Source organism: Pteropus medius, unplaced genomic scaffold, assembly GCF_902729225.1.
Source record: "Pteropus medius unplaced genomic scaffold, Ma_sr-lr_union100, whole genome shotgun sequence".
Taxonomy (NCBI): domain Eukaryota; kingdom Metazoa; phylum Chordata; class Mammalia; order Chiroptera; family Pteropodidae; genus Pteropus; species Pteropus medius.
Window position 1 is genome coordinate 1,838,772 of NW_024342466.1, and position 13,866 is coordinate 1,852,637.

The window sequence follows — 13,866 nt, forward strand, 5'->3', positions numbered from 1 at the left end:
GTGAATTCAAGGATGCGACGGGCTCGGCCCCCGTTGGCTGGAGTTGGTGGCGAACGGCCACCCTCAGGCTCCGTGCGGTTGGCGAGGTCTGCGCACAGCACCCCGGGGAGGAGGAGGGCTTGGCCGTCAACCCAGGAAGCACCCCGTGGATGGCGCCTGGCAGACGCCGCAGGGAGGGTGCGGAAGGGAGGGGTGAGCAGGGCTGGGCCCAGTGGGGCGAAACGGCGGCCCCCGCCCCCCACCTGGAGGTCTGATCACGTGTGGCTCAACTCATGGAGACAGACAGGAGGAACAGATGCTTGGCACTCCAATATTTCGAGAGGATCGCCGAGGTGTTTAGACAGAGAGGCCCGGCTGAGAGCGAATTAACAGAGTGAAACAGGCAGCAAATCCCTAGCTTCACAAAGGCTCCTTGAGGCAGACATAGTATGAAGCTCCTGAGAATGAAGAACCATTAAAGTCTAGAAGCTTGTGCTGCGTCCGTCGCGGGGTGCTGACTTTGAAAGTGCATTCTGGGCTGTGCTTTCGTCGATGCAGAATTAACTATTTGGGGGTGCGCTCTGGGCTGTGCTGTGTCCCTGTGTAATCCGCATGCTGACATGATTAGGGACGGGCGGGTCACTCCTCCGGCAGCAGCCCGTGTCAGACTCGTCCTGTCGTGGTGACATCATCTCTTGCAGGATGTTGACAGTGGCCTCGGTCCGCACGGTGGTGGGAGCAGGTTGCAATCCACCCCCCCCACCCACAACGAGGTCGAACCCAGGAGGCCGGGGGGGGCATGGAGCGCGGGGGACAAGACGGGGGGCTGCGACAAGAGCCCGGATTCAGGACCGCACCGTCCGCCCTGTGCCCGGCGGCCTCCTGAGAACTGAGAGTGAGCACCCAGTAGGTGCTCACACACGCGGGCCAGATTGGGAGAGAGGGTTTGGTGTGAGCACAGACCCTGGCCGACAGAGCTGCCAGCAGCAAAGGGACGGCCCGCAGAGTATGCCGGGTGTCACTGGGCTCCTTCTCAGAGACCCGGTGGCTCAAGACTGGGCGAGGGGGCAGCACCTGCCTCACAGGACCGCCCAGCTGGGCCTCCGTCAGGCACTTGTCATTGGTCTAGAAGGCTATTCCAGCCCCGCTGAGGATGCGCGAAGCTTTGTCCTGGGAGGCGGGGCCCGTCCCGTGGCCTCCTGGAGGATGGCCTTACTCTAAGAATAACAACAATAGAAATGAGTAGAAAATAATACTCGGGAAAACAAGAAAGAAAAACCAGAGAAGGAAGCCGTGAGCGGGGCGGGCGGAAGCTGGGAAGAAGGGACTAGAAAGGACGGCATTCAGTAACGGAAGACGGTCCAAGGGCGCCTTAGCGTCTGGGCCTGGGGCCTCAGCCTGGTGGCCGTGCAGCTGGCACCCCGGGCCCCGGCTGCTTGGCCAGCACAGAGCGCACGCCTTTGGCCACCACCGTTCCCAGCGTGAGACCGGCACTGGGCCTCGGCCTGTGTGCGACGCCCCTCGTGGCCTCTCGTCCTCTCCGGTGGCCGAGCCTCCCCCACGCCTGCTTTCTCCTCCACCGCAGAGTCCTGGTCAGTCTGAGGGCTCTCGCTCGGACGCAGAGACCGTGTCCCCCGGTCAGACTCGCTCAGGGCTGTGCCTTCGGACCCGCCTCAGCCCCGGCTGCACGACCTGTGAAGTGAGCTTTCAAACGGCACGAGGCCGTGTGTGACACCTACTCCGCCGGATCCCTAAAGACCCCATAGGCTGGACGATGCCCGTGGGTCACGACGGGGCTGCCAGGCGTCCCAGCGCGAGGGCCAGGCTGCTCCTTTCATGTTCGGTCATGACCGACGCCGACCGGGAGAACCCCGCCGTGGCCGGTTTTCCTGTCATGTTACTAACGGCACTTACGTAAGAAAACACGCGCTCCTTTCTGATTCCTGCCAGGGAGCAGCGGGTCTCGAGGTAAGGCCGCTCCGCCGCCTCCCACCTGTCAGCGGACACCCGCGGCCCTTGCCTTTCTGCGTCGTCTCAGGAAGCTCTGTGCAAAGGCCGCTCAGCTGCCGCCGCCGTCATATGTCCAGGCCCTGGAGGAACTAGCTCGGCCTCTCCACGTTGCCCGTCTCGTGCACTGTTCTGCATGCGTGTTGATTATAATGCACTTAAATATCTTTACAGAGACAATAGTGGTGATTTTCGTCTTGCACTAAGGTGTAGAAAGGCCCAGCTGGTGAAGGACATTGGGGAAGAGCTGGTTTAGAAAGTGACATGAGAGGGTCAGTGGCTGTAAACACAGCACAGGACAGGACCCTGCCGTAGCTGGGCCGACGTCTCCGGGCTCTGGGACAGAGTAGCCCATGGTGTCAGGGCTGGGAGTAGCCCATGGTGTCAGGGCAGCTCCGGCTGCTCCCGCTGTGCCCAGGTCAGGTCATGTTTGCAGTGTGGCCTTGGGTCCCAGGCGGAGGGTTTGGGACACTGTGGGAGGCACGTGCATACCCAGGGAACCGCAAGGTGCCACACCAGGGGCCACTCACCCCATGCTGTGAAGGGGGCCCCGAGCTGTGCCGTGTGGACGTCCCAGAGGTCAGGATCGGGGTGTGTGGCAGGAAGAGCTGGGGGCTATGCGAGGGGCACGGGGTATGGGGCAGCCACAGAGACCCCTGTGTCCGTCGGTGGACAACGCAGCCGTCCAGGCAGACGGGGCCTGGGCGCAAGTGGCCGGCAGCAGGACAGATGCCTCTCCGACTCCGGGCCTCGCCGGCACCCTGCCCTGGCTAATTCTCGGGGGGCCGACCGCGAGCGGGCCCCGGCCTCTGACAGCGGTTTCTCTCCGGCAGCGTCCAGCCTTTTACTCCAGTTCATCGGCCGTCTTAGGGTGAGCGCTTAGCGCAGTCCGGGAAAGGAGCTGACAGCAGTTGAAAGGAGCGAGAACAATCGAAGGCAGGAGAGAGGCCAGCAGGGGACTGGAGGACTTAAACGCGCCCAGGAAGCGAGAGGCTCGGACGGTGGGGGTGGGGCTTCTTCCCGGTGACCGGCAGCTCAGGGGGAGAGCTGTGAGTTCTCGGTTGCCCCCCTGCACCCCTCGGTTTAGTATTCCCCTCCGTGCTCAGCCTCCAGCTAACGCTCACTCAAAGGCTTCTGTGAAGTCCCGCGTGACCTCAGCCGCTGCTCAGAAACCAAGCTCGCCTCCCTCGCTGGCCCTTGGCTGGGTCCGTCCCCACAGAGAGAAGAGTGTGGACGGGGAATAAAGACCCGGCGGACGCGGGCCCCAGCGGCCCCTTTTCTCAGGACCCCGCTAATGCGCCATGGCCTGGGTGCCCGGCGCTGGGGATGGCTGAGCCTGTCAGACAAGGGGGCCGTTTGTCTCCATCCTCGGTGTCCAGGGCCCGTGTCCTCGGGGAGGTGCCAGGTTCTCAGCGCCCCCCCGCCCCCCAGCAACATGAAGTGCTTTGGAGTGGACGGAAGCAAAGGGGGGTGGGCAGCCCCTGGTGTCACTGTGGGAACCCGGCCGGTTCCCGACGGGGGACAAGCATGGTGGTGGGTCTCGGGCACGGCCAGCCTCCCAGTTCAGCCTGGCCAGGCTCTCAGTGGGCAGCTGATGCCAGGCGGGGCTGTGGTCTAGAACAGGGCAGCCATCTGAGACAAGAGCCCAGCCGACATCGGGGCCAGGGTCCGGGCGGTGTACTGAACGTGCTCTGGGCTCCGTGGATCCCCCACGTTCTGCAGACGGGCTTCACGGCTGGGGAGAGGGTTGGGCCGGGGTACAAGGAGGGGCCACGGCGAGGGCCCTCTCTGCCCGCATCTCGTCCAGAGGTCACCTTGGATCAGTTTTTTAATTGCGATTCAATGTCAGCTTTTTGGGGGGGTCAGGGAAAGGGTTTCTGTTGCTTGAGAAATGTTTGAGGGCCTCAGAGTATCGGACGAAGGTCCTGTGCCTCCTCACCAGGGTCTGACGTGCGTGAGTGTGTGCATGCGTGTGTGTGTGTGTGTGTGCGCACACGCGTGAGTGTTCAGTGCCCGTCCTCCCTGCCAGGACACCAGTCCCCGGGGCCGGAGCTTCTGTGTGGCTGGGGCACCGTGGTGTCCCCCACACCTGGAGCACCCTGAAAAATATCCGTCACACGAGTGAGTGATGAGCTGGGACAGGAGTCCGGAGACCTGGGGTAAAGCCACCCCCCCTTGCGACCCCGATGAAATGATTTAACGTCTCTGAGCCTCAAAGTGGGTAGAATAACAGCCAACCCTCCACCCTCGCAAGAAATTGTCCGCAGTGCTCCGGGGTCCCCAAATGCACAGATGTGATTTTCTCCCTGAAAGTCAGTCTGATGTTACATAAAAAGAATCATTTAACTAATTAATCAACACGGGTGACACCAGGAGACTGGCCAGTAAGCTAGTGTCTTTCTTGACCCTGGACTCCCTGGGAGCGAGGCTGTCCCCGCGGGGTCCCTGCCCGCCGAGCAGAGAGGGAGCGAAGCTGTGTGGGGGCCACAGCCGCCTGAGGTCAGGCCAGTCACCAGCCGAGCGAGGCCCCCGGCCACCAGCTCCTGCTGCCGGGGTTGGATGGGCATCTCTGCGAAGTGGCAAATTCCTTCTGTGGAGACGAGTTGGAACCCTCGAGTGCCCAGGTCCCAGGGCGGCCTTCCCAGGGGGCACATTCGGGGTGCATGCGATCCACCGGCGTTTACGTTATTTCCCATCCGTAAAGCACAAGCCTTTCCCTGGACACTGCCTGCCGCCCAGTCAGCCTTCCCTGTCCCCGATGAAGGCCTGGGGGTCCCGCTGTAGGACCCGAGGAGCCCCTCAGGACCCAGCAGCGGTGCCGCCTCAGAGAGCCAGGGCTCCCACTGTGCTCCGGGGAGGCGGCCCTGTCTGCTGGGGTCTGGCGAGCGTGGCGGCCGCCAGGGTCTGTGTTTGCAAGGACGTGCTGAGGCCCAGGGGAGGCTGGCGGGGAGCCCTGTCCCCATGGGGGTCCCGTGAGGCTAGCCCTCACTCTGAGGGGGTGAGGCTGGGAGTGTGGGCGTGCTCCTCTGTGTGGGGGGTAGAGCGGAGTGAGCCACCCCAGGGCCCGGCGTATGGTGCAGAGCTGGGAGAGGAGGCCCGGGCCAGGCCTGCTGCGGCTCTCGCCCCCTCCTGTGTGGCTTTCTTTCATGCCCCCCGACAGCTGCACCCCCTTCCAGCACATGGCATCTCTCCACGCACACACGGCGAGTCCCCCTCCCTGTGGGGGACGCAGGATGGCGCAGTGTCCTGCTGGTCTCGTGGTCCCATCCCCCGTGCCTGGTTCAGGGTGGGAGAGCTCGCACTCAGACGATGTCAGCAGGACCCAGGGACCCAGGGACCCAGAGACCCAGGCGTAGGGGGCAGCGGCCATGTCTGGGCCGTTTTCCTGGGCTGACGGGCTGCTGCTGGGGCTCAGGAAGCTGAGTGTCGATAATAAGCAGATACAGTGACATCTGGGACTCCAGAAGACACGTCTGCTGACTTGGTCCCCCATGGCCTTCTGATGCCGCCGATGCTTGTTATGGGACATGAGCCCCTAGGAAGGTGAAGGAGGTGACACCCAGGGGGATCTGTGTAATGAGGCTTCGTGACCCGGGCTGTGGCCCAGCTGGGGCTCCGAGGTGCAGGGCAGACTTTCCCTAAGAAGCCGGAGCTGGGGGGCCGCCTTGCCCCAGTTTGCCAGCTGTGTTGGTTCGGCGCTGAATGTTCTGGATCTGGGGAGCCCCAGGATCCTGGGTGCACCCAGCTATTGGTCCCCCCACAGCTGGGAGGGGAAAGTGAGCGCTGAACCCACAGCTTCTGGATCCGGCTGGGGGTGGGGACCTTGGCAGAGGGGCCGAGAGGGGCCTCGTCACCTGCAGAAACGTGGGCCCCAGGAAAGCCAGTCACCTAGAGAGAGAGCCGCCACTCACCAGCTGAACTTGACCTGCACGGGGCGGACGGAGCAGCTGGAGCCGCGGGAGGGGAGATACGGGAGCAGGGTGTGGTCGGCCCGGGCAGAAGCTGGCCTACAGCCCAGGGTAGGGGCCCAGGGGGGTGATGGCCAGACCTGGGCACTGCCTCTTGCGTGTGTCCATTTCTTACGAGAACAACCGTCCCGACCCCACGGCCCAGTGTCACCTGGTGTGACCGCACCTCGTTTACACACATTACACCTGCCAAGGGCCTGTTTCCACGTGAGATCGCGGCCGAGCTCCGGCGGGCGTGAGTTTTGGGGGGCCCTAGTCAGCCCAGTGTGCTCGCTCTGCTCCCCCCAGAGGCTCTGTGCTCCTTAGAGCACTCCGAGAGGCCAGGTGAGTAACAAACCCGTGTAAATTCCTCCCAGCATTTTCCAAATGCTTCCTGAGAACGGAGCCCTTTACTGTGGCCCTGGATGTAGCTTCCAGGAGCCTGGTCTGGCAAGTGCCGTGCGGCTCCCTGCTGTGTAGACAGACCCGCTTCCCAGAGTAACTGCAGTCTGGGAGTGGGGGGGACGGGGTCAGCACGGCCGGGGTCCTGGTGGACCCCGGTGCTTAGGGACGGCGGGGTGCAGGTGGATGGGGAGGAGGCCAGCGCGATGTGCCTGTAACCTTGGTCTCGATTTTCCCAGTGTGACTGAGAGAAGCAGCGTTTTTCTGAAATAAGGTGCGTTTTAATCGCGCACGCCATGTCCGCCGATCTCTTACTAACTGTGCCCGCCTCTTGCTCGTCCTTTACCATGCAGGTCTGGGTCACCTCCTCCAGGAAGCCACCGCCAGTGCCAGAAGGAGCCCCCGCTCAGGCTTCGCCATCGCCCTGCCCCTCCGGGGGCTGGCGTGGGCGGCTCACCTGTGTCCCCTCGCACGTACTCCGGCCTGACAGGCACTAGCCTTCTCTGCCTGACGTGAACCCCCATGTTTGCTGGCCTGGGGACATAGTTCTGTGGGTGGGAGACCGTGACAGGGTTCCAGCCCCGAAGGCCCCACCCCTGCGGCCAGGGTCCTGTGAGGCTTCCCCGTCTCTCGTCACCCACCTCCACTGTGGGATGCAGAGGAGGGACAGACTCTGGTCTTCCCGTGGGGGACAGGAGAGCTGTCGCCAGCATCGTGCACTAGCTGAGACAGCTAGCAGGGGTAGAGGACTCGAAAGGCCTCACTCAGGAGAAAAGTAGTGACATCACGGACCACGACCCTGAGCAGGGCGGCCACACCTTGGTTATTCACAGCCTACAAGGAGACAGTCTTGCCATCTTGGCTCAGCTGCCCTGGGTGTGTAGGTGGCCTTGCTGCCTCTCCATGTGGCTGCAGGCGGCTGTGGACAATTCGGAAGGACTGCTTCCTGCAGGGGGTCTGACAGCAAAGTTGAAGGGAGGTGGACATGGGGCACACGGAGCTGGCCGGGCAGGGGGCCGGGCATCTGGAAGCCTCGCCTGCCTCTGCTCCCTTCCCACTCCGACCTCCCTAGAGACCGTGTGTCTTCCGGGGCCCGTGTCAGCGCCCTCCCTCCTGGAGAGGGTCCCAGGTGGCAGGTGGCGGGGGTGCCGTGGGAGAAGCCGGGGTCCCGGATGTTCCCCGCACCAGCCCCCAGCAGGTCACATCTTCCTGAGTCCAGGTTGAGGCTGCCATCTAAAGCTTCGTCAACTGAGTGTCTTAAAACGACAGATGTGTACTCTCTCAAATCCTGGGGGCTCAAGGCCGGGAACCAGGGCACCAGCGGGGCTGTGTCCCTCCCAGCGTCGTCGGGAAGCCTCTGGTCCTCGCCTCCCCCAGCGTGTGGTGGCTCCAGGCGGCCCTGGGCTTGCGGCCGCACCCTCCAGTCTCTGCCTCTTCCCCCTGCTTCTTCCCTTCCGTCCCTTCCAAGGACACTTAGCACTGGCTTTGGGGCCCACCCAGATAGGCCAGGATGAGCGCCTCACCGAAGATCCTTAACTTGCCGACATCTGCGAAGACCCTTCTTCCAAATCAGGTCCCCTTCCCAGGGTCGGGAAGTGGACATGTCTTTTGGGGGCGTCACCCTTCAACCCACACACTCGGTCTGACATTCAGCTGGGGTGTTTGGGGCCAGGAGCTGTGGTGGCCTGTCCTGCTGAGCCCACCCAAGTGACAACATGCTCTAACCACCCAGGGAGCTGGTTGCACCCCACGTCCCACGCCAGCCTGCTGGGATCCCCCGCCCCGTGGCCCTTTGGCCTGGCACTGGTGCATTTTCCAGTGACTCAGAGCCTGACACAGAGGAGCCGTCCTGCTGAGAGGTGGGGGCAGGCGGTCTGGAGACACTGCTATCTTGGGTACTTTCCTGAGCCAGTGTCACCGGACAAGGGGAGTGACCCTTTGAACCTCTGAGTCTGAGTCTTCGGCCCTGAGCTCTCTGTCCTCGCCTGTAGGACCAGGGACCGTGCTGTCTCTTCTGCTCCCACGGTCAGGGCGACGGGGCAGAGGCCCACGGTGGGCCTCGGTGGACGGGGTGGACGGAGCCGGGCAGCAGCGAGGCCCCGCCTCTCTGCAGAGGGAACCACCAGGTGTCTCTTTGTTCCCTGCACAATGGCCCCTCACACGGCTCGATCCCTCAAGAACCCTCCCGCACCCAGCACAAAGCCCTGCCCCCCTGCCGCCCCTCCCCGGCTGGGCCCGGTCTCGCCCCTTCCATGTGTCTCATGTGCCCTTTCTGGGCACCGTGGTGCCAGGCTCCGTGTCCCGGATGCAGCCCTCCCCGTGGCCCCCATTGTTTGGGGGGTTTTGTCTCCCCTCTTTTTTGCGTATTGTTTTCCTCGACAGACAGACATTTGTCTTTGCTACAATAAATTATGCTTTCCTCGCCATTTTATATCTTTTTTTTTTTTTTTGGTAAGTATTGTCATTGTCACTAAGAAAAGGTTTTTCTTTTTAAAATTCGCCGGGTGGGACGGGGTGTAAGGGCAAAGGCGGGGTCGGGGGGCTGAGGCCATTGTCTTATTATCTCCCTTTCGGTTTTCCATTCAGGTTCGAATTCTCTCTCCATTCATCTTTTGATGCAAGCTTGGGGGGCGGGGAGGGGGGCGACGCTCTGAATTCTCTCTCCTTCAGCTCTGAGCCGCGTTTTAAAATTCACCTTCTATTTTTCACCCCCAGAAAAAGAAACATTTGCTTCAAAATCCATCGTTATCATCTTCTTGGAGCTCAGGATCTGTGGGAAAGGTAAAACGTTAATCTTTATTTTTTTTTAAATGGCTGTTTCGGATGACTTATGGTGGAGATAAAACACGAGGCCTTTCTGCACGTATGGAGGGAGGAACGATAGCGAGGGGGTCGGTCGGGAAAGGATTTAAACCGCGCACGCTGTTGGCCGAACCGTATCTTTAGAAACTTAGGGGGTCGTGAGCGTCCGCTCCGTGCCAGACGCCGCCCTGGCTGTCCACGTCCCTTATCTCCCTTAATCCCCGTGGCCCGATGCAGCGGCGTCTCTGTCTGCGGCTCCACAGAGTCGGAGGCGCCGCGAGCACGTCTGGCGCTTTCTGGAGGCCCCGCTTCAGAGGCCGGCCTGCCGGGCACGGTCTTCCATGCCGCACGGCCACGGCCAGCGTCACCCCTTCACCCGCTCGGTGAGCGGAGCCCAGACGCAGGCGGGGGCCGCCGGGGTGCACGGGGCTGCTGGACCTGCTCCCGCGCTCACGGCTGACAGGTGCGGGGACGTGGCCAGGACGCAGGAGTCACGGAGGGGGCGATCAGGGCTGGGACGAAGCCCCGCGGTGGAGGGACGCCTGCTGCCCCAGGTGGCCGGGGCATCCGACGGCAGGAGGGTCATTAAGAGGAGACTCAACGGCTCAGAAGGGGCGGGCGTGTCAGGGGTTAGGGCAGCGTCAGGGGGGCACGGGGACCGAGGGGTCCAGCGTGGTTGGCCCTCGTGAGAGGAGGGAGGGGTGAAATGAAGTTGGGGTCCAAGGTGGGGAGCCCCCTAGAGTCCTTCGGACCAGCGGTCAGACTCTGGCTGTCTTCCCAAGGCCAGGGAGGCAGAAGGAAGTCAGCTCTGTCGGACTGTGCAGGGAGCTGGCATGTGCGTGGCGGAGGGACAGGCCCTGCGGGTCACTGGTCTGTGCACAGTGTGGGGGTGACAGGCCTGGAGAGCGGATCCTACAGCGTGAGCACAGGAGATGGTCAGGGACAGGCCCTGCGGGTCACTGGTCCGTGCACGGCGACCCCGCGGGGCATCCATTTCAGAGAACTAACCAGGCCCACAAAGAGGCGAGCACGCCGGCAACACTGGAGTCTGCCAGGTTGACGTGGCCGCCACGCCTTCACCATCCCAGGACGTCCCTTCGTAGGACCAGAGGATGACCCCAATGCTCTGGGGACCGCTTTCCAGGCTCTTTGCTTCTTCACGCTTGGGTGTCTTTACAGAAAGAGTGGCCCCACTTAACCGGACCCCCATTCTGCTAGACACCACCCACCCGACGCCTGTGTGCTCGTCAGCACCCACATGCTCGGGGACCTCGTCCCGGCTGTGGGGGAAGCGGGGTCCTTGGCCAACGTTGATTAAAGTCAGAAGGAAACGAGGCAGCTCTCTTAACGGGGACCCCGTTTTCCGGAGAGTCGGGTGAGCCGAGGCAGGGGCATCGCTCCCAGCAGCAGCCCGGGCTGGGGAGCGGGGTGGCTTCCCGCTGTTCCCCAAACGCCCCGGCCCTGCGTCCTCACGGCCAGCATTAGGACTGCAAGGTCGGCACCCCCGTGTCCCCCCCACGCCAGAAGTGGCTCTGCATCTCTGCTTCTCCGTCATTCTCTTCTGAGCTCCGATGCGGGTGACGGGTTATGCGCTTGGCAGGTTAATTAACGTTCCATATTCTCTTCTTCCCCAGTTCCTGCTCCCTCCGAGTAAGTGACGAGCGCACTCTGATACGTCTGTCCTGCGATCGTCACATTTCCTATTGTAATTCCTTCGGTCTTGGATCAACGGTCTGGAGATCTCGACGTCTCCTGCTAGACGTCTGTAATTTTTCTGGAGGCTGGTTCGCGCGCCTGCTCTTCAAGCATCGGGCTCGGCTCGCCCGAGGCAGCGGGGCGAAGCCCCCTGGCACTCGTGACAGCTGACATATTCCCCTCGAGCAGAGCAATCATCCGCGTTAAATGAGGATTTATGATCCACCCTCGCAAGCGAAGACACCAGGGGAGCCCTGAGCCCCAGGCGAGGCGCTGGCCAGCGAGCGGGCCCTCGTCGGTCAGCGGAGGAGGCGTCCTCGCTGCTGCGTGTGCCCGTGCGTGTGTGCCTCTCCGTTTTGCGGTCATTGTCACTTGTGCCAGCGTCACTGACCCTGTTTGGGAGGGCGGCTGCCTGCTGGAGGGTGAACTGTGGGTACACAGGGCCTACTCAGGCACCCTGGTTCTGGGAGGGTCGAGACTGACACCGTTTCTGGGTACTCGACTTTGCTTCGGGGTGTCGTCAGAAATCCAAGAGGTCTCTTTCTCTGGAACACACACACGTGACATGCGCACCCCGCCCCCCCCAGCTCTGTGCTCTGCTTCTCGCCAGTTCTATATCGTTAGCAGTTATTGAAACTTCCTGTTATGTCGTCGTCTCTAAAATGGGGGTGGCACGGTCATCCCTCTAGAGCGTCAAATAGTGTCCCCCCCAACTATGTCCACATCCCAGCCCCTGGCGCCGATGGATGTGGCCTTCTTTGGAAACTGGGTCTTTGAAGATGTAATTAATAATCTTGAGAAGAGATTATGCTGGGGCAGGGTGGGCCCTAAATCTCATGACTAGTGTCCTTACAAGAGGAGGGGACGGACAGAAACTCACAGAGAAGGCCTTGTGAAGGGGGAGACAGGTTGGGGTGATGCGGCTCACGGCAGGGACCGCCTCCGCCTCCGGAAGCCGGGAGATGCATGGACCACCCTCCCGGGGGCCTTCGGAGAGAGCCCCGCCCTGCCCACTGCTTGGGTTTGGGCTTCGGGCCTCCAGGACTCTGAGAGCGTAAATCACCCAGTTTGTGGCACTTCGTTGCAGTAGCCACAGGAAACTGCCCACTGCCCTGTCCCCCGCGGGGACGGCGTGAAGGAGCGAGGCCGCACATCTGGCCGGAGCACACCACTGCCATCGTTCCTGATCCTCCCTCCCCTCCGGCCCCCAGCCGGGGCGTTACGGGGCCGGGGGAGCATCAGGAAGCGTGCCGGGGGCCCTTTCTGGCATTCACACCGGCCCTGCCCGCCCAGGCTCCCAGCGAGAAGTCCGCCGGGCAGCAGACCCGCTGAGACCCGGGGGTGCGGTGCGGGGCGGCGGGGAACTCTATTCAATCCGCGACTCTTTCACTGTTGTGTTGTATAATACCGGGGGGAGGGTGACCAGGGGCGCCGGGTTGCTTGCGGGATGAACTGGGGTGTGCCTCTGTTCGTAGAGGAAGGAGCTCAGCCCCGAGGCTGGCAGGCGGTTTAAAACAGTGAACACACCTCACTGACGCTTTGACACCAGACTCTGTCCTCTGATGCGATGGGTGACAGGGCGAGGCTCCAGGGAAGCCCAGCGGTCACGGCTGGGGTCGGACGACCTTTCCTGGGCACCTCTTATCACAATGCGATTTAGGGGTCCTCATCCCTGGATGGACAAATGGGGTGTTTTTTAAAACTGTGGCTCCTGAGTCCCACCATGCCTACTGAATCAAAATCTTCTGGAAGGTGTCTTTCGGAGGCCTCCTGGGGGGTCTTTGAGAGCTGCTGGGGTAACCTAGGTGAAGGTGACCGTGACATCGGGTCACAGGAGCACTCTGGAGCTGCCAAGCCAAGGGCAGCGGGCTTAGCGCCCCCGCACAGGACACATTTCTGCCCTCGGGGGTCCTCATCTAGCAGCGGCTCAGATGGGGGGTGAAGCTGCCTCCCTCCGCCGTGACGGGGTGTGGCGGAGAAGCCACCTACCGGAGGTGAAAACAGAGACGGGAGGGCGGGCCGCTTAGTCGTCCCCTCGTCATTGTACCTGGGCCCACAGGGCAGGCGGGAAGCCTCCGTTCTGAAGAGTTCTGTGGCAGACTTGAGCTTCATAGAAACTTCAGAATAAGGAATAAATTTAAATGGGGATCTGAGCAGTTTGGGATGAAAATCTAACTAATTCTTTTCAAGTAGTAATAAGGTCTTAAACACAGAATGATTTCGGCCCAGTTGGCCTGGGGCCATCACCAAAGCCTTGAAGGTAAGAACCCAGACCAGTGTGTAGAGCTGGAGGCTTCCCGAGGAGGGACTAGCAGCTACGACTCGTGTGCGTGCGTGCGTGTGCGAGTGTGTGCGTGCGTGTGTGTGCGTGCGTGATGGCTAAATTACCGATATCACAGCGCTCGTTCTCACGTGATGGTTCAGGCTCTCTCGGCAAACCCTCCTGTCGGCCCCAGGGAGCCCCGCGTTTGCGACAGGCTTCCAGAAAGCATTTTCTCTGTGCTCCGAGAAGGTTCTCGGGCTGTGCAGAACGTGGTCCGTAGGAGCCTTCTTTGCTGCCACGGGCCGCTGGCACATCGGCCCCTCTCTACTCTGGGGCCCCCGCCGTGGCCTGAGTCAGAAGCCCCAGGCCGGCCCAGGGACACGCGTTCTCCGTGCAGCGAGCAGGATGGACGGAGGCAGCGGGCCAGGAGCGCTGCGTCCACCCCTGGCCAGGGGACAGCATCTGACTCGTCGCTTAGCCTTCTCTCACCCCGTTAACTGCTGGTTCTAGCACTGTACGCATCTTTTTTTTTGGCGGGGGGCGGGGGGAGGCTGAGGTGAGCGTAAAATTAAAACTTTCTTTTACGTCTAATACATTTTAAATTACATGTGGAGCCCCAGCCTCCAAGAGTTGACTGTAACCCGGGTAGGCTTCTGAATATCGAGGTGTCCAGCGAAAACCCACATCACGTGAGTTCCTATTTGTAGCGCTGGCGCATCGTACGTGCTATAAACACGATCGCTAAGAAAGGAACTAAATGGCAGCGTGGTT

At 61.9% G+C, this 13,866-nt stretch overlaps 1 long non-coding RNA gene across 1 annotated transcript in view; it reads left to right on the forward strand.

Moving 5' to 3' along the window:
• LOC120600769 (uncharacterized) overlaps window positions 1-11,092 on the forward strand; it is a 17,689-nt gene extending 6,597 nt beyond the window's left edge. The window contains exons 2-3 of the long non-coding RNA XR_005652281.1: window positions 9,051-9,116; window positions 10,772-11,092. This is a non-coding gene — a long non-coding RNA (uncharacterized LOC120600769). The remainder of the gene's footprint in view (window positions 1-9,050; window positions 9,117-10,771) is intronic.
• Window positions 11,093-13,866: the final 2,774 nt, after the last annotated feature.